The sequence below is a fragment of the Marmota marmota genome, unplaced genomic scaffold (genome assembly GCF_001458135.2).
Source record: "Marmota marmota marmota unplaced genomic scaffold, marMar, whole genome shotgun sequence".
NCBI lineage: Eukaryota > Metazoa > Chordata > Mammalia > Rodentia > Sciuridae > Marmota > Marmota marmota.
Genome location: NW_025999932.1, coordinates 30,064,843 through 30,085,016, shown reverse-complemented (window position 1 = coordinate 30,085,016; position 20,174 = coordinate 30,064,843). Strand labels below are relative to the sequence as shown.

The 20,174-nt window shown below is 30.9% G+C and overlaps 1 protein-coding gene and 1 pseudogene across 13 annotated transcripts in view; both read right to left on the bottom strand.

The window, feature by feature from the left end:
• Nbea (neurobeachin) overlaps positions 1–20,174 on the bottom strand; it is a 646,499-nt gene that overhangs the window by 344,246 nt on the left and 282,079 nt on the right. The gene's annotated exons all lie outside the window — the stretch shown is intronic.
• On the bottom strand, positions 437–13,165 carry LOC125616129 (annotated as a pseudogene).

Here is a 20,174-nt window from a genome sequence, read left to right as displayed (position 1 = left end):
ATGTTGTTTTAAGCATGCAGGTAATTAAAAGAAATAAAGATAATCAAAAGAGGAGAAAATATGCCAAGTTTAATAAATAATTCAATTATGTGATTCGTTACATTAAAAAAAACATGGCTCATAATGTCTTCATAATAAAAAATAATAGATTCTATAAAAGATGGATTCACCTTTTTAAGTCTAATAAGTGTATAATTTGTAGTTATATTTTCAAACTACCTAAATTTTAATATTTATTTAAATCTCAAATGAATATACTGAATAATTTAAGGTTCTCCAGTTTGAATAAACTTAAAAATGTTTTACTAGTAACAACACCTTTAAATTCTTTATTTAATGTATTCAGAAAAAAAATTGATGTTTTTTCCTTCAAATACTTAAATAAATATATCAAATAAATTGGAAATACTATGTATTCATTTAATAATAATGCATTCATAAGGTCAAAACCAAAAAGCTAAAACAATTAGTAAGTTATTTGATAATTACTGTGATAAAGGAATAAATAGCCAAAAAGAACATGGTTTTGGGTTAAAGTAAGCTTAGGTAGCAGTCAGTCAGGTGAGCCTCATTTATTTTCAAGAGTATATTCACTTTATCCCATAATTATAGGCTTATATTGCTGAAATACCACAAGAAAACAAACTAAACCTTCTCAAAAGCTTTTATCTGTGCTGAAAGTAATGAATTCTCAAATTTGACCCAAGTTGAAAATTCTTTACTAACTACTCCATTCAAAGCAAAATATTAACTACAGATGAGAAATCAGTCCAGTTTTATTCATTTTTAACAATAAAATAGGTTCTTGGAAGTTTCTTCAATTTTATAATATATAATATCTCAAAAGTCACAGAAATTATCATGAACATAGAATTCAATGTAATGAATAATTTATAGAGATATATGCTGTAAACTGTACATAAAAAAATGTATATCACTGAAATAACAGAATTATTTTGCCTAACCAGAATATCATATATCCAATTCACATCTAGCCACAATTCAGAAAGAGGTCAAAGAGACACTGTTATACACTAGAAAACTGTCTAATAATGATACAACAAATAGGTCCGTATCGAAATAAAAAAAAAACTTGTAGCATAAAACATTAGATATATTTATAAACAAAAAGTAAATGGTACTTTTTACTTGACATTTCTTTGAAATACTATTTTTTATTCACACATACAAAATGGATTACAATTTCTAACTTACTTGGTATTAACAAGTTTAGGGTTGGATGTCTCTCAAAACATTTTCACTGTTATGATTTATTTTAAACACTACAATTAATAATCTGCAATAGACACTGCTTTGAAAAAAAACCTGGAACTATGAGAAATTCAGACAACACAGTTGTTGAATTGAGAGAGTTAACAGCCAGTTATAGAGATACTTCATACAAATACATACTGATGAAAGAATCTAGAAGAATTTTTAATGAAAAAATTTAAATAGAATACTATACTTTCAAAGAACATAAAGTGATTATTTTTGTTTATCATAGGAACTGAGAAACCTAAAAATACCATCAAATAAATTGCTATAAAATGCCTATTTTAAAAAAGGGAGGGTCTAGTCATTTCTAGGAATTAAAAGCATTCAATAATTCAGTTCTAAAATCAGTACTATATTCTCACTATAGGGCAGAGCACAAATACGAAACAGATATGTTCCACATGCTAGAGAAGCCTGAATTCTAATGGAGGACCCACACAGACAACTTGATCAGTTTTAAGTGAGGAGACCAAGAATCATCTCAGAAACATTTTAGAAGTCTGCTTGGCAAGCAAGAATGTCATTAAAGTAATTCCAACTGTGATTATAAGAAAATGGTAGAATCAAAATATTCCAATAGGAATTATTTAACTTTAAGTACAATTATTCATTTCTAGGGGAAAAGTGACCTAGGAATCATTTCAAGATCAGCAGTTACAAATTATATGATTTATTTTATAAAATAGAATCTCCTTTAAATTCCTGAAAATGCCAGAGAAATATTCCTACTTCTCCTGAGTATCCTTAGCCCCCAAAACCTCTCTATGACAAAACAAGTAGAAAACATATTTAATGTGATTTTCAATAATTTTCTAGTTAAATGTTTCATTGTCCTGTTGTTGAAATTACCTGTACATTTTTAAGTGATTTTAAAGTTTAAATAATCATGTTTAATGAGAAAAATTGCTTTGGTTGGATTAATGTAATTAGAACAACCAAATGGAGTGCAGAGAATATTTTAGGCATGGAAATGTGTTTCATTACCACAGTCATATGAGGGAGTATGAAAACAATCTTCTAACAGTTATAATTGTTCTAAACTGTAACTTTCATAGAACCTATTCTTTACAATAGAGTTTATATTTATTTCCACTCAATTGAAAGAATTCTGATGGACAGATGGACACTGGGCAAAACAGATTAAAAGGATCAATTCAACCTGGAGGGATGATGTACATACAACAAAACAAAACAATAAACAACCAAAGTAGAAATAAGCTACACATGAAAATGACAATGACCTAAAAGCAGAAATATGCGGGGAAAGCTTAGATCTGTGGGAAAACTCCAAGAGCTCACATCTCTATATACCTACTGGTTTAAAAATAGTTGAAAGGAGGGGCTGGGGATGTGGCTCAAGTGGTAGCGTGCTCTCCTCGCATGCATGAGGCACTGGGTTTGATTCTCAGTACCACATAAAAATAAAATAAAAGATATGGTGTCCACCTAAAACTAAAAAATAAATATTAAAAAAGTAGTTGAAAGGAAAATCATATTACATGATCAAAATCTAATCAGGTATGAAACAATTTCCACACTCTTGGCTAATATTATCTTGTCAGGATGAAAATTTTTAAAAAGATACAATTAATTTTTTGCAGTAATAGGACCAGAAGCAAAGTTAGTTTATAAAACTCTCAGGCATATGCATGAACTGGGATTCATCTATAGGAAAAATATCAGGTGCCATGAGGTATAGTAATCAGTTACAGAAAACCAAAGAGACTCACTTTGTAAATACAAAGATTTCTGTGGGGAAAGGTACCACAGAAAGGGGAAACATTAAGCTAAATGAGCAAAGACTACAGCAATGGAAAAATTTTTTTCCAAATTAAAAATGTTAGTCTAATGAATTATGAACTACTAAATTCTATAACAAAAAAATTTCGGATAGAAAAATGCCAGAGAAATATTCCTGCACTGATTAAACTATATGTGAAGAACTTGTTGCACTCATCTCTGAGTGCCAGAGACAATTTAAACACCAAAATATTTGAAGAATGGTAGTAAAACCTCAAAAGATTAAAATCAGTATATATACTATATTTGTGAAGCACTTCACATTTAGTTACACATATTTCTCAATGTATTTTATAACCTAAAATTTTTGAAAAGACAGAAATAAAACTACTAGTTCATGGTGGTTTAGGATATATTGAATTCAATTGTACCAGACTTTTTATAGCTAACTAGTGGTCATTATTTTTGGAATTGATTTTTCATGAACATGAGTTTAATTTAAACTACACCCCCATCCATACACCCACACACCCACACACCTCTTGCCCCCACACATGCAAGCACAAAATCTCTAAGAAAACATATTCAATGTATTTGAAAAATTAGAGAATATTTATTTACTAAAATTGGCCTTTAAAATCAACTGAACCCACACATAATGGGCAAATGAGCATCAAGGATCCAGACAGTGGAAGCAGCCACTTTAGGAAATGTCTGTTCTCTTGGCTTATATTTTTCAGGCTTTTTTAGCAAGAGTTAGTCCTGACATTTTATTTCTCTTGTGATCCAGGGTCCACCTAAGTTGTGGCAATTCCACCTACTTAAGGAGCCTCTGTAATGTGGAAAATTGTGTTTTGATACCTGCGAAGGACAGATGGGAGATTGATGGCCAAAGTCGACATGCCCTGGGTCTGACCCTCATGGTTTGAAACTAGAGAGCAAGAAATGATATATCTGAGCAGCAAAAATCAAGGACCCCTCTCCCCCAAAATCTGCCTGTATTCATTCTATGTAGCTGCATTGCTGTTTAAAATTCAATTTAGGTGGAAGTTACTAATCATCAGAATATTAGTGATAAACCAGTTAGTTCTTACATTCCCTCAGAATATTTGGGTTTATCCTAAGCACTTAGAACCAGGTAATTTTATTAGCATTCTAGAATTTTTTATAATTGGATGTCATTTTTAATTAAGTTCAAGAAACTCTGTACTGAACCTTAAAATATTTGGTTTAGTAGATATTTTGTAGCTTCTACAAACTAGCTGTGTAAATTTGGGCCAAGACTCTTACCTTTGCTGACACTAAACTTCTTTGCAGGTAAACAGTAAATTTTTTAAAACTTTAAAAAATTAGTCCATAGCAATATATTTTACATCATGATTTAGCATAGAAATGTTTTCCAAAATAGTAATTAATTCCTATACTGTGACACTGTTCTATGATATGCTATGGCATAGCACACCATTAAAAAAAATACTAGTCAAAGCCTGCTTCACCATACCAAAAGTGAGTCACAATCTGTGGTCTGAAAACCAAATCAATAAAGCTGGCCCAGGTCCTCTTTTCGTTTGGCCTATGAGCTAAGAAGTTTTTACATTTTGAAATGGTTATGGAAAAAAGAAAAAAAATCATGATACTTGAATGTTACAGAATATTCAATTTCAGTGTTCATTACATTTTACTGGAACATAGCCACACTCATTCCTTTACCTACTGTCTATGGCTGTGTCCACACTACAATGGCAAAATTGAGTAGTTAAGATAGAGATCATACAGTTGCAAAGTATGAGGTACTTACGTTTTGGCCCATTATAGAAAGTTTGCCAACCCCCATGACTCAAGTACATATAGTTCTTTCTGGCTTGAAAATACACAGTTCTGTGTCCTGCCTTCAGTCTAACCAAGTTAAACTGGTACCAAAGAGAAGAAACACCATGGCAGGAAGAAAATATGAAAAGGTACAAGTTCTTAGGTACTTAGGATCATCTTTCTATTTCATTCTGGATTTAAAAACAAGAATAGAAACTGATTAAGCACAGTCTCAGTATTTGGTGGAAGTATAAAGATGAAAATCATTTGTAGAATATGTCCCTGTAAGTTGTGGGGTGTCATCTTACAGTACTAAACTGTTTTCAGCTTTTTCATGGCCATTAAAGGCCAATAATTGTTTTAGTGGAGATTAGTTTTGAGCATTAAAAGGCCAGTGACATTTATCGTATTGATAACTACAGTAAAGCCATTTTTTTTCACTTTTAGATATCTAAAGTACAAATTGTTTTTCAACTCTTTTCCTTCCCTTCTTTACATTTAAGCTCTTTTAATCAGTGTATTTGTAAAATAAAATCTTATTAGTTCTTTCTGCCCTCAAACTATACCCCTACTGAACACTTGCTGCATAAACTGATAGACTGTTTCTTAATCATAACTGATTTTGTTCCTCCCTGTTCAAAATTCTTTCAAGAATGACTAGGAGCTAGTTTTTGTTTTCTCTGGAATACATTTATAAACTCACTGCCCCTGCCTTTTCTACCCTCATTTGTATATGCTGTTTTTCCATAATTTTCAATAATAACCAGTAAGAACTCTCCTGGCTCTACTGCCTAAACTTCCCTGCATACCTGGTTTATATGCCATAATTAGACCAACATGTTGTCTACCTTGTTTTTATTTCTGGCTTGTGTAATTTCTGAACACAAAGAATATGTCCTTCTCTGAAAAGTTGTTTTTTAATTTTTAAAATTTATTATTATTATTTTGCAATGTTGGGGATGAAATCCAGGGACTCACACCCACTAGGGAAGTGCTCTGTCCCTGAGCTACTACACACTCAGTCTTCTAGTAGTCTTTGCTTTAAAAAATAGTTCTTTAAATTTAATTTTCATACATTAAAATTTACTTTTTCCTATATTAAAATATGCTTATTAAAAGGGATGAAAATGAATATAAAAATTATTGATGCACAAGACAAGGTTATAGGTAAAATCTGACTATTTTCCAGACTTTGTACAAGTCTATGTTGTTTTTTAACAGAACTCAGATCATTCCTAGTTTGTTTTTACTTTTTAAATTGTGGTACAATACATATAACTCAAAAGTTACTAGGTGAACCATTTTTAAATATATGTGTCACTACTCTATACGGTTGTATAACCATCACCACTATTCATCTTCATAACTCTTTCTTCTTATAAAATTGAAACTCTATACTCATTAAATAAAAATTCCCTATACTCCATGCTTCTTACCTACTGGCAATAACCATTCTACTTTCTATCCTTCTATTTTTATTACCTTAAGTATCTCATATAAGCAGAAACATGCACTGTTTATCTTTTTGTGATTGGCTTATTTGACTTAACATACTTCCTTCAGGTTCACTGATGTTTTATCATTAATCAGTATTTCCCTCTTTTAAGATTGAATCATATTTCATTGTATTTATATACCACATTTTGCTACTTCATTCACCCACCAATGAACACTTGAGTTGCTTCCACATGTTAGCTATTCTGAATTGTGCAACTATGAACATAGTATACAAATATGTCTTTGAGATCCTGTTTTCAATGCCCTTGGATACATATCCAGAAGCTGAATTGCTGCATCACAAATTTATTCTATTTTTATTTTTTAGGAAGCACATATTGTTGTCCATATCAGCTATAACATTCCATATTCCCACCAAAACTACACATGGGTTTCACTTTTCCCATATCCTTTCAACATTTGTTCCTTTCTGATTTTTTATAGTAATGTGTGTGAAGTGGTATCTCTTTTGATCTGTATTTCGCTAAAATTTAGGGATATTGAGTATTTTCTCATGTACTTTTTGGCCATTTCTATACCAAAGGAGACAAATTCTTCACTCATTTTTCATTTGTTTTTTGTTTTGCCTTTGTTAGACATTTAATATTCAAATATTTTCCCCCCTCTTGGTGGATTGTTTCTTTATTCTGCTGATATTTTCTTTTGATCTACAAAAATTTTAAATCTTCATAAAATCCTATTTGTCTACTTTTTTCTTTTAGTGTCTGTGATTACTGTAGCTTTTATAAAATTATTTTTGTAATTTTTGTTTGCAGAGGGACCATGATCACAAATCCACAAACCATGTGGAGATGGGGGAGTCAAAGAGCAGTCTTTCAGCTATGGGTATGGGCAGGTAGAGCCCCCAAGTGAGGGAGGAGTACTTGGCAGATAGGCAGCGAGCTACAGAAAAAGGAAAACCACAAAGCAGGGGTACTGGGGGCTGCTGCCCATTCCATCTCAACCTTGCTAGCACCCAAAAGGACAACCCTAACATAAGTAGCCCAGAATCTTCTCAAAGGCAGAGTAGGTTGCTTGATGGCCTTCGCTAGGGGGCCATGTTGCTGCCCAGCCTTCTATGAGCAGAAACAGTTCAATTCAGGAGCCACGAGTTCCCTTGGTGGAGCCTGACACAGCCCCTCACTGCTTACACAGAAGCCAAAGGTTTCCTTGGAATCACAGACCAAGTAGAGGACTCTGTTCTCATCCTCCCACTTTGCACAGATGTATGAGGTGGGGGTGACACACTCACCATACTGTGTTGATTCACCAACAGGAAAAAGGCCTATGTGGGGTTCAGCTGCAGGCACCAATAGATGATCTTGAAAAAATGGCTCATGTTGACATGGTCCAGGACAAGGACCTTGGTCTTATTTAGGATGGGCAGCTGCTTCTCACACTTATAGCACTTGATCACCAGGATCTTTCTGCGGTGCTGGACATAGATGGTCAGCTGTACCTTCTTAAAGAGGTCAGAGAAGCTCTGCAGTTCCCTGAAGGGCTCATTTGATTCCATCACTAGGTCAGGCAAGGCAGAGCACAGCCAGGGATACCAGGAATGGCTAGGGGATGTGGATGTAGTTCAGGATTTCCAGGTCCTGGGGCTCATGCCTATTGTAACTTTATAGTTAAGTTTTGGAAGCAGAAAACATAAGCCCTCCAGATTTTTTTTTAAGATGTTTTGGCTACTCTAAGCCCCTTGAGATTTCAAATAAATTTATAACTACTTTTTCTATTGCTGCATAAAATACACTGAGATATTGATAGAGATAGAAATGAATCTGTAGACTGTTTTGGGTAGTACACTGTAACAACATTAAGTTGTTACAATGGGATATCTTTCCAAATATTTACCTTCTTAATTTGTCAGCAAAGATTTGTCAGAATATTTTGTTCAAGTCATATTTTTTTACTTAATGTGTAAAGCTTTGAAAATAAACAGACATTGATTTATTTAACACCACCATAATGAGAACACAGAATAGTTCCATCAACTCATGAGATCTTTAGTACTATTCCCTTGTAGTGAGGTCTTTATTCTCACACAAATCCCTTGATACCACTTGGCTATCTCCATTGCTATACTTTGACCTTTTTGAGAAATATAAACAAATAGAAATAGTTATCTCTTTGAGGTAAGACTTCTTAAAATATCCTTCAAAAGCATCCAAATACTCAGTTTAAAGGACATTTGCATTTTTTCAGTTATTAGCTATCATAAACATAAATGTTAGGAACACTCATTTACAGATTTTTTAGTGTGTAAATAAAGAGAAGTTCTCAAGTCTCTATGTAAAATACCCAGGAATGAGATTACTAAGTTATACAATAAATGTTTGTTAAGAAACTCTCAAACCAAACCACTCTCCTCAATGAACACCATTTACATTCACAAAACCATGAGCAGTCTGAATGAAATTGCAAATTGCTCCATATTCTCTCCAGCAGTTATTATTGCCAGTATTTTTCATTTTAACAATTTTCATTTTTGTAGTGATATGTCATTGTTGCATTTACCCAATCACTAATGATTTCGACTGACTATCTTTTAAATGTGCATTTTTGGCTTCTGGTTAAGCCTCTGTTCAAGTCACTTTTAAATGATTTGCTGCTTGCTTATTGTTTATCTCTTTTGAGAGTTTCTCTTTATTAATAGTTTGAACAGTTCAGTTATGAAGTTCCATAGTATTTTCATTTGCTTTCTACTTGGGGTTGGCTGAATTTCACAGATCATAGGATTTACAGTTTTCAAAACATTTGGCTATTATTTCTTCTCTCTTCTGCACACACACACACACACACACACACACACACACCATGAACTATAAATCCATCTCTATCTATCTAGTACTAACCCTCTTTTTCTTGGATTACAACCCATCTATGTTAGAGTACTTGACTTACCTTACAGGTTCTTATGGTCCTGCTGTCTTTATTTATTTAGCATTTTTAAGTCATCTTCAATTTTCCAAAAAATTGATGTATTTACAAAAAATTGATGACTAAAGAAGATGTATTCTGCATCTTCACGTTCACTTTCATTTTCTTAATCATTAAATATGCTGGTAAACCCACCAAATGAATTTTCATGTCAGATTTCTGTTTGTCATTATTTATCACTTTCCAGGGTTCCACTTCTTTTCTTTTTTTTCTATTGTCTACTCATCTTTGCACTGAGTTTATCTTATTCTTTAAATACTGAAACATCTTTATAATAACTGACTTCTTTGTCTTTTAAACCCCCCATCCCTGTAATTTCTGAAAAACTTTAATCAACCGATTTTCCTTTGAGTTATGTGCTAAATTTTACTGCCATGTTATCTCATGTCTAACAGTTTTGTTTAGAATGTAGGCACTATGAATGATACACAGGTAAATGGGGTATTTTGCTATTTCCTTAAAATGTGATAGTCTCTGCTGTCACAGTTAAGTTATACGTCAAACAATTTGATACTTTTAAGGCCTATTTTGAAATTTTTTTTTTCTCCTTAGAATCTAGACCAAGAATGGATCTAGAGTTTCTTTTAGAAGTAATTTAACCCTACTACTAAGGTCATTCTTCTGGGTTTCCTATTAGTTGTCCCAAATAACCAATAAAAATTGTACACACTGGCTAGGCAGAACTAGAATACCACTTATGACTTGGTGAGCTCTGGAAACTGTTCATGTAAGGCACCTAATCAGATATTATATACTTTTATGGAGGTTGTCTCTCTATATGTGCTCCTTCAAAGATTCAAGTTTCAAAGAGCTATATGTAGATTTCTAGAGCTATTTTGCTGTGCAGCTGCTTCCTCTACAAAATTTATTCTACAGTTTTCTGTATTCTGATTAGTCTCCTCAACTTAGCAACATTGCTATAATTTTAGATTCCTTCTTTAAAAAAAAAAAAACTACAATCTAAATATGACTCCAGAAAAATGCCAGAGAAAATATGGGGCCCAACTCAATTATTTTGATTTCTTCTGTACTCCCAGTTATCTCAGACCAGTTGTAAAATGTACAAAAACTGTTAATTCATGTATATTGTCCAGTTTTCTAGTAGGTACAACTGAAAGTAAATACATTCCCTGTTATCCCACCATGAGGAAAAACAGTTATCACAGTAATGAAGTCTTTTAGAATTTTCCTTGAACATGTTATACCAGTGAATCTTTTTTCCTGACCTGACAATATCTTACACAGGATCTTCCTTATATTCAACTTATACTACTAAACAAACCTTGACCTTGACTAAAGACTTTGACTTTTATTTTATGGAGTTTAGTTTGATCTCCCCATCTTTTTTTTAAAAAAAAAATTTCCACATTATTATTGGTAAATTATAATTATACCTAATAGAGGGATTTGTTGTTACATATTTGTACACACATACAAGGAAACAATTTAATTAATATCATTCCCCAATAAGGTCTACCCACCTTTGAAAGCACTTAGAAAAGAATATAGGATCTTAAATAGTTATAGTAAAATTCTTAAAGGTATACAACAACTATGTAAAAGCTATTCAAACACATTCTGATATTTACATTACATTATAATATTTGTATGTATTTAACCACACTCAGTGGTTAAAACACTGATTATCAATGTTGAGTTAGCTGGTATAGCTAATCACTTAAGAGTCTTTCCCAGCTAGTTGATTCTTCTAATCTTCTTTAAGACAGTCCGGAAGCATTATTTCTTTCATTATAATTATGTTATCCTATGAAATCTTAATATTTTGACAACCCAAATAAGGTACCTATTCAATACCTATTTGAAAATTATGAGACATTTTGATAAAATGTCATTTAATTATCATATTTGTAATATTTCAAATTATGATATGTTAAGACATTAACAGAAAAATAAAACTTTTAAATTACACATAAACACTTTATTTGTTGGGATAAAAATAGTCAATTTTAAATTGCTATTTTTTCCATGAGACTTAGCTAAATATATAGAGTTTTTTTTTTCCTAACATGAAAATGCATCTATTATTTGAAATTTTTGGTGTGTTTACAAAACATCAATGTGTAGTGTAAAATTTTCTTAAAATGGTATTGATCATCTTCATAAATAACAAATAATTCTAGGAATTATAGATGTATACTCTGCTTTTGTCGAAATTATCCAAAGAATGGAAAATGGTTCCTTGCTGTTTCTTAAAAAAATTTATCAAAAGAGGTAGTTAAGAGTAGAAACAAGAATGCTTCTGCAGTTCATGCCGCTGTCTTAAGGAACACAGAATTTAATTTTAAATGGTTGGGAGATTATAGCAGTTAAGTTTGATCATCAAATGAAATTCATGTTTCTAAATAGTTTCAAGAACAACAAGCATTCAGGATACCATGTAATAAATAAAATAGAGCAGAATAACTGTGATAGCCATGTTGTAAGGAACATATTTTCGGTGCTTACTATGGAAAGGAACAACTAACACCATAATAAATTTTCTGGATACATCATTATACAGCATAATACCAATAAACAATTAAACAAAACAAAATAACAATACTATCAACATTATTTAAGTTTTTTTTTTTCTTTTTGGACGATGATATTACCTTTTACTCTCACCTGGGATTAGCAAACTTTGGCCTATGGGCCAAATCCATCTTGCAGATTGTTTTTGTATGACCACTAAATTAAGAACAGCTTTTAGATTTTGGAAGAGTTGTAAGATATAAAGCAACATATATCAAAAAAAAAAAAAAGGAGGGGTTGGTGTTGTGGCTCAGCAATAGAGCACTCGCCTAGCACATTCAAGGCCCTGGGTTCAATTTTCAGCACCACATAAAAATAAATAAATAAAATAAAGGTATTATGTCCAACTACAACTAAAAATATAAATATAAAAAAGAGAATATATTGCAAAGACTGTTGTCTACAATCAATCTTTAAAGAAAAAACTAACCAACTCTTAATTTAGATTATTTCTGGATTTATGAAAGATAAGAACAAAGATAAATTCTAAATTCAGTACAATGAAAGTATGCATTGCATGCAAAGTTCATTGTAAATAAAATGCTAAATACAAAAAAAACACAAAAATCTTTTGTGTAAAAGTTGATCATAATTCCATATTTTCAGATATGGAACTCATGAATACAGTTTGTCTAACTTACTGATATTAGAATGTAAATAAATTATTCATTAATGCAAACAACACCTGAGATTTTTCTTTTACATGATACACTTCATTCAATTTTGCGGAGAGTGGGGGGATACTGAGGATTGAATTCAGGGGCACTTTAAAAATTATGTACATTATAAACTCAGTCAAGTTTGTGTAAAAATTGATATTATAACCACACAATTATTTTTAACTATCAAATAATCAAGAACCATTACCATAGCATTCACTTCCAATATTACTCTTAAATAACATAAATTTCAACAGAACATTTGATAAAAGTTGACTATTTTAACTTGTCATCTCCCAGAAGCGGTACATAAATTAATCATGTATGAATCATTTTAAAAACATTTGAAAATACTGTTAGTGTGACAAAACAGTGTTTTTCCATCAATAGTATTTAATGAAAATGAGACTAAGAAATCCTAAGTGTTCAAACATAGCTTAGTTTTTGCTACTAGAATTCTGTCAAATTGGTATGTTCCTTCTAAAGTTTTATTCAGCCTATCATTGTTCTTTTTAATATGGTATCTGATTCTTTTCTCTTGTACTCTATTTATTAAGTGATAACACATGAAATTTAATATGGTGAAAATAAAAATGATGTTACATAACAGTCCATAGTTATGTTAATAAAGACAGTATTTAGGAGGACAAAATACATGTTGTTTTAGATTTTGGTAATAGTAGACTGTACCTTTTATTACCGAGACCAAAACCAAAACAAGATGAATAATATTTATTATATGATGATTTAACATAATATTACTTTTAAATAAAATCACATTTGCTCTTTCTTTTTGCTTTTATGTTCAGGAATAATAGGTAAAACTGTACTTAAAACTGTACTTAAAACTTGGAATGGGAATCACCATTTTACCCAGCTATCTCACACCTTGGTCTATACCCAAAGTACTTAAAAATAGCATACTACAGTGACAAGCCACATCAATGTTTATAGCAGCATAATTCACTATAGCCAAACTGTGGAACTATCCCAGAAATAATCTTATATTGTAATTTCTATTAAAAAATGTTACTTATGTTAAACTCAACCCTATAGAGAAAAACAAATTTAACCTAATTTTATATTCCCAAAATTTAAATATTTTACAATATATAAAAATAAAAACAGAATATTCAAGGCATCCAGTTCATAGATATTTCTTACTGATTTGAAATTCTGAATATAATAGTGAAATAGCACAATTTTTAAAAATAATGAGATATATCTGCCATGTCAATTTTAAATCTTTTTAAATTTCAGTATTAGAATTTGAACTCAAAGTTGTATTTAATAATTATGAGCAAGAACAACAATACAAAAACAGGTAAACTATTACTTTTTATCTTGAAAAAATAATTATAATAATAGAAGAAAATTGTAAGGTATATATTAATACTGTTTCATATTAATACTGTTAAAACTACAAATATCATGTATATACTGTACCATTAGTTATCCAGTATTAGGTTCAATATATATTTAGATTATTTTCAATTTGTCCTTGGACTATCATTATTGTTACAAGCATTTTATGTCTATATCTGTTTGTGTACACATTCAAAGATTACTCTATGATATTATTTCTAAGAATGAAATTGCTGAGTACCTTAACAAATTCAATTTTATAAGATACTATAATTACTCCTCAATGTGGTTGTATCAACTTGTACTCCCAGTAGAAGATTCCATACCCTTACTAATTGGCAGATTTTAAACACAAATTTTGTTCTAAATGGACAGGAGTAAAATTATTTTCTTTTAGTGTTAATTTCTTATATCTGATTGTAAGAGTATGTACTTTATTTTTTTTTTTTACTGAACACTTGTATTTTTTTACTGAACACCTGTATTTTCCTCATCTGCAAGTTAGCAGTTTTGATTTTTGCCCATTTTTTTCTATGAAATTGTGTTTTATTATTGATTGGTAGGAGTTTTTATGTGATTTAAATGTCAACATTTTTTTGATTATCAGTGTTATAAAGAATCCCTCCATGTGTATGAGTGAGCTTTGCACTTTAATTAAAATTATGCTAAAATAAATATAACCAAAAACATAACTGTAACTATTTTAAGTATAGAGTATAGTTGTAAGCATATTTATATTATTCTGCAATCTCCAAAAATTTTTCATCTGGCAAAACTGAAATTTAATTGCCTATTTCCAATTCCTCCAGTTACCATCAACTATCATTCTACTTTTTGTCTCTAAGAATTTGACTATTTAGATACTTCAGCTCAGGTGAATCATTTAATGTCTATTTGTGACTTTCTCACTTCACTTAGCATAATGTCTTCAAGGGTACATTTATGTTGTATAACACATCTGAATTTCTTTCCTTAAAAATACCCTATTGTATGTAAAAACCTACATTTTATTTATCCATTCGTTAGTCAATGTACAACCAGATTGCTTTCACTTCTTGGCTATTTTGAATAATGCTGCTATAAATATGAGTTTATGATTTATCTTTGAGATCTTGTTTTAAGTTGTTTTGGATATATACTAAAAAGTGTAATTGTTAGGGGCTGGGGATATGGCTCAGTGGTAGAGCGCTTGCCTAGTATGCATGAGGAACTAGGTAGGATCCTCGGCACCACATAAAATAAATAAATAAAATAAACTTAAAAAAAGTGTAAGTGTTGGATCAACTAATAATTCTTCTTTTTTTGACAAACTGCCATACATTTTAAATACCTTGTATACCATTTTCCATTATCATCAACAATGCACAAGGTTTCCAATTTCTTATTTTTGCCAACATTTATTAATTTTTTATCAATTAGGACTGTAATTATCCAGTCATAATTAGTGTATGGTGGTTCCTATTGTTTTTGACAGTCCTATTTTAAAATTGGGTCACTTGTGATTTTTGTTGTCAAACTGTAAGAGTTATTTATATATGTGTAAAGTTTATAAATATGTTTCCTTTCCCACAGTTTTCCCTTTCACTCTGTTGGTTTCCTTTGAAACACAGAAATTTAAATTTTTGGTATAGTTCAATTTAACTGTTTTTATTAGTTGCCTGTGCTTTTGGTATCATTCATAAGAAAGCATTGCCAAATTTAATGTCTCAAAGCTTTCCTCTTACATTTTCTTCTATGAGTCTTATACTTTCAGGTCTCTCATTTAGGCTTTTAATGAATTTTGTATTGAATTTTGCATCTGGTATATGGTAAGGGTCTAACTTCATTCTTTCATATTTAGACATAAAATTTTCAATATTATTTTTTCACAAGACTGTCAAGATCATTTAGTCATCTTGGCATCCATGCTGGAAATTATCTGACCACATGCAAAGGTTTATTTATTGATTAGAAGGTTTATTCATTTATTCTATATCTGTTTTTATGAGAAGCATATTGTTTTGATTACTATAAATTTGTAGTAAGTTTTCAACTGACAAAGTGTGAGTCCCCCAGAATTTTTAATTCTTTTACAAGATTATTCTGAATATTCTGGCTCCCTGAGGTTTCATATGAATTTTCTATTTCTGTACAAAATGACATTGGAATTTTGACAGAACTGCCATGAATATGCACATCAGTTTGAATAGTACTAACATCTTAGCAATATTAAGTCTACCAACCTATGAACATGTGACATGTTTCTAATTATTGGTGTCTAATTTAATTTCTGTGAGCAATTGTTGTTTTATAGCTTTCAGTGTATAAGACTTTTACTGCCTTGATTATGCTTATTTTTAATGCTACTTTAAATAAAACTGTTTTTTTAATTTCCTCTTGACTATTCAGTTTTATTGTACAAAAATATAAGTGATTTGGAGGTGTTAGTTTTGTATCTTTGCAAATCTGCTGAACTATTTTATTACTTCTAACCCTTATCTTAAGGGAATTTTTAGATATGGGTTATATTGCATACAAAATATTGTCATATAATACAGACAATTTTACTTCTTCCTGTCCAATTTATATTCCTTTTCATCTTGCCAAAATACTCTGATTATCAGACTTCCTGTACCATTTTAAATAGAAATCACGAAGGAAGGTAAGCACCCTTTCTTTCTATCAGAATTTTAAGGAAAAGCTCAGTCTCACCTCCCCACACAACTGTTGATTAAACTAACTCTGGGTTTTTATACATGGCGTTTACTATATTGTGGTAGTTTCCTTATATTCCTTATTTTCTGAGTATTTTTTTTTATCATAAAAAGGTGTTAAATCTTGTCAAGTAACTTTTCTATAACAGTATCATGTGGGATTTTTCACTTCTTCTGTTAACATGGTATGCTATATTGATCGATTTTTGTATGGTGAAACATCTTTGCATTCTATAAATAAATCTCATTAGGCCATGGTGTCTAATCTTTTTGATATGCTGAATTAAGTTTATTAGTATTTTGTAGTGAAATTGACATAAACTCTCAAAAGAGTTATCAGTTTTATAGTTCTCTTTTAGTGGCCTTGTCTGTTTCAGGTATTAGAATAATGCTGGCCTCATATAATAATTTTGTAAGTATTCTCTTCAATTTCTTGGATGAGATTGATGAGGACTAGTGCTAATTATTCTTAAATATTTGTAAGAATACAACAGTGAATTCATTGGTGGTCTTTTCTTTATTAAGAAATATCTGCTTACTGATTGAATTTCCTTACTTATGTAAGTTATGTTCATATTCTATCTTTCTTCATGATTCTGTGTGGGTAGGTTGTATGTTTCCAGGTATTTATGCACTTCTAGGTTATGCAATATGATGGCATAGAAATGATAATAGTAATCTCTTATTTTTTGGTTGGAGGTACTGGGATTGAACTCAGGGGAACTTGACTACTGAGGCCCATTCCCAGCCCTATTTTGTATTTTATTAGAGACAGGGTCTCACTGAGTTGCTTAGCACTTCACTTTTGCTGAGGCTGGCACTGAAGTCTCCCTCCTCCTACCTCAGCCTCCTGAGCCACTGGGATTATAGGCATGCTCCATTGTACCAGGCTAATAATATTCTCTTATAATCCTTTTTTTTTTCCCCCACAGCCTTGGTGATAATGTCCCTTTTTCATTTTTTATTTTAGTTGTCTGAATCTTTTTTTTTTTAAATCTGACTGAAGGTTTGTAAATTTTGTTGATCTTTTCAGTGAATTAACTTAATTTCATTAATCTTCTCTATAGTTTATTCCCTATTTTGTTTATATCTGCACTAATCTTTAGTGTTACTTTTCTTCTATTACCTTTGTGTTTGCTTTGTCCTTATTTTTCAATTTCCTCAAGGTAGAAAGTTTAGGTTGTTGATTTGAAATCTTTTCATTTTAAATATATTTTTATTTTAAAAATAAGCATTTATTCTTCTGATTGTTTTCTCATGATCCTATACATTTTGGTAAGCTGTCTTTCAGTTTTCTAATTTTCCTTGCAATTTCTTCTTGAACTTATTGGTTATTTAGAATACACTGTTTATTTCCCAGATATTTTTGGAATTTTAATTTTTCATTCTGCTCTTGATTTCTAATTATGTTCCATTGTGAATAAAGAAAACTTGGTAAATTAAAATAATCTGTTGCCATGTACACTTAAGAAAAATACATGTTTTTGTTTAGTGAAATATTGTGAAGTACTCTCTGTATATGTGTCATGTGCAAATGGTCCATAGTAGTGTTCAAGTCATCTACTAACATGTTGAACTTCTGTGTGGTTGATTCATTATGAAAATTGTGATTACTTTTATCTCTTACTATTATTGCAGGCTGACTTCTCTTTCTAATTTCCTCAATATTTGTTTCTTGTATTTTTGAACTCTGATATTTTATGTATATAAATTTATAATTTTAATCTTCTTGGTGATCTGATACCTTTATCTTCATATATTGTTCTTGGTATCTAAGGCAGTCTTTGATTTAACCTCTATTTTGTTTTATATTAGTATAATTATTCCTGTTCTGTTTTGGTTAGCATTTTCATGGAATAGCTTTTTCCATCCATTCACACTGAACCTGAGTGTCCTTAAATTGAGTCTCTATGAACAGACACTCACAGCATAGAGTTGTATATTTTTTCTTAAATTCACTCAGCCCATTTGTCTTTTGATTGGGATGTTTAGTACATCTATATTTTGAGTAGTTACTGACAGGGAAGAACTTCCTTTTGCTACATTACTGTTCTGGGGTTTGCCTTATCACATTTTACCCTCATTTCTTCCCTTACTGATTTCTATATGTTTAGGTGAGTGCTTCGAGCCCTTTTCTCCTTCATTTTTACTTATTTCTTAAAGGTTTTTTTTTTTTGTGTGTGTATGTAGTAATCATGTGAATTATATGTAACATTTTAAAGTTATTACAATCTATTTTAAACTAAACAACTTTGATTCCATACAAAAATTACACAACTTTGCAGGTCTATAACACCCACACTCTATATAAATCATGAGTTACCTTTATATAGTGTATAACCATTAACATATTTATATAAATATTTTTTACATTTTTTCTTTTAAATTGTACACAAGAAATAATTGTGGGCATAAAGTCATAACATATAGGCTTTCATATCTATATAAATGTTTACAACCAAACTTTATATTTTCATAAAGATGTGTGTTACTATCTATATCCTTTCTTTTCAACTTGAATGACTTTTTATAGCATTTATTGTACATTTGGTTACTTTGATCTAGTTTAACTGAGAAACTTCTCCATTTTTGAAACTTTCACTGAAAATAATATTTTTAAGAGTTTTCTTTTTTTACTCTCAGAACTTTGAATGAATGTATCATCTCACTGCCTTCCAGAATGCAAGATTTCTAAGAAATCTGTTAATCTTATAGAAACTCCTTTGTATTATTGCGAGTACCTTTTCTCTTGTTTCTTTCAAAATTTTGTCTTTGATTTCCAACAGATAGATTATAATGTGTATAAGTCTGTATCTTATTGACTTATTCCAGTTGGAGTAGCTTGAGCTTGAATTCATACATCTCCTAAAATTTGGGAAGTTTTTTTTATCATAATTTCTTTAAATATGTAGTCTGCCTTTCTCCCTGCCCCCTCCTTCTGAGAAAGAGAGGCTCCCCCAAGCTCTTTTCACCACCCTTTTTTTCCCTTTAATTTAGCAATTTCACATGACCCTCAGCTTTGCTAATTCTTCTTAGATTATTTTGGCTCTTGAATTCACCTAATTAAATTTTTTCAGTTCATCTATTTTATTTTTCAACTTCAAAAAGATTCTCAACCTCATATAAATTTTTCTTTTTAATAATTCCTGTTAGTATACTTTTGTTCATAAAATATTTTCCTGATTTTGTATACTTGTCAGTCCATATATTCCTTCAGCTCATTAAACATATTTACAATAGTTGATTACCAGATCTGCATTTCTTTATGATTGGCTTCTGAACTTATTTTGTTTCTGTGAATGGGCCATGTTTCCCCCTTTCTTTGTATGCCTTATAATCTTTTATTGAAATATGAGCGTGGCCATCTCTCACAGCCTTTACTGACCCTCTTTGTACAGAGAAGATGTTCACTAATCATCATGGCTTAAAGATTCAGGGAGCTATCAAACATTTTCTGGAGAATCATTTTCCCTGTGCCTGTGTGCTTTTATTACAGTTCTGTTTATGCAGCTGCTTTTAAATATTCAAATTTTCCTAAGAGTCTCAATTAATCTTCTCACAAGCATTGGATTCTTATCATATTCATCTGTCCATAATTTCTTGCCCCAGTCACAGGATTCTGCAAACCCCCTGCATCTCTGTTATGATACAGTGCCTGCCA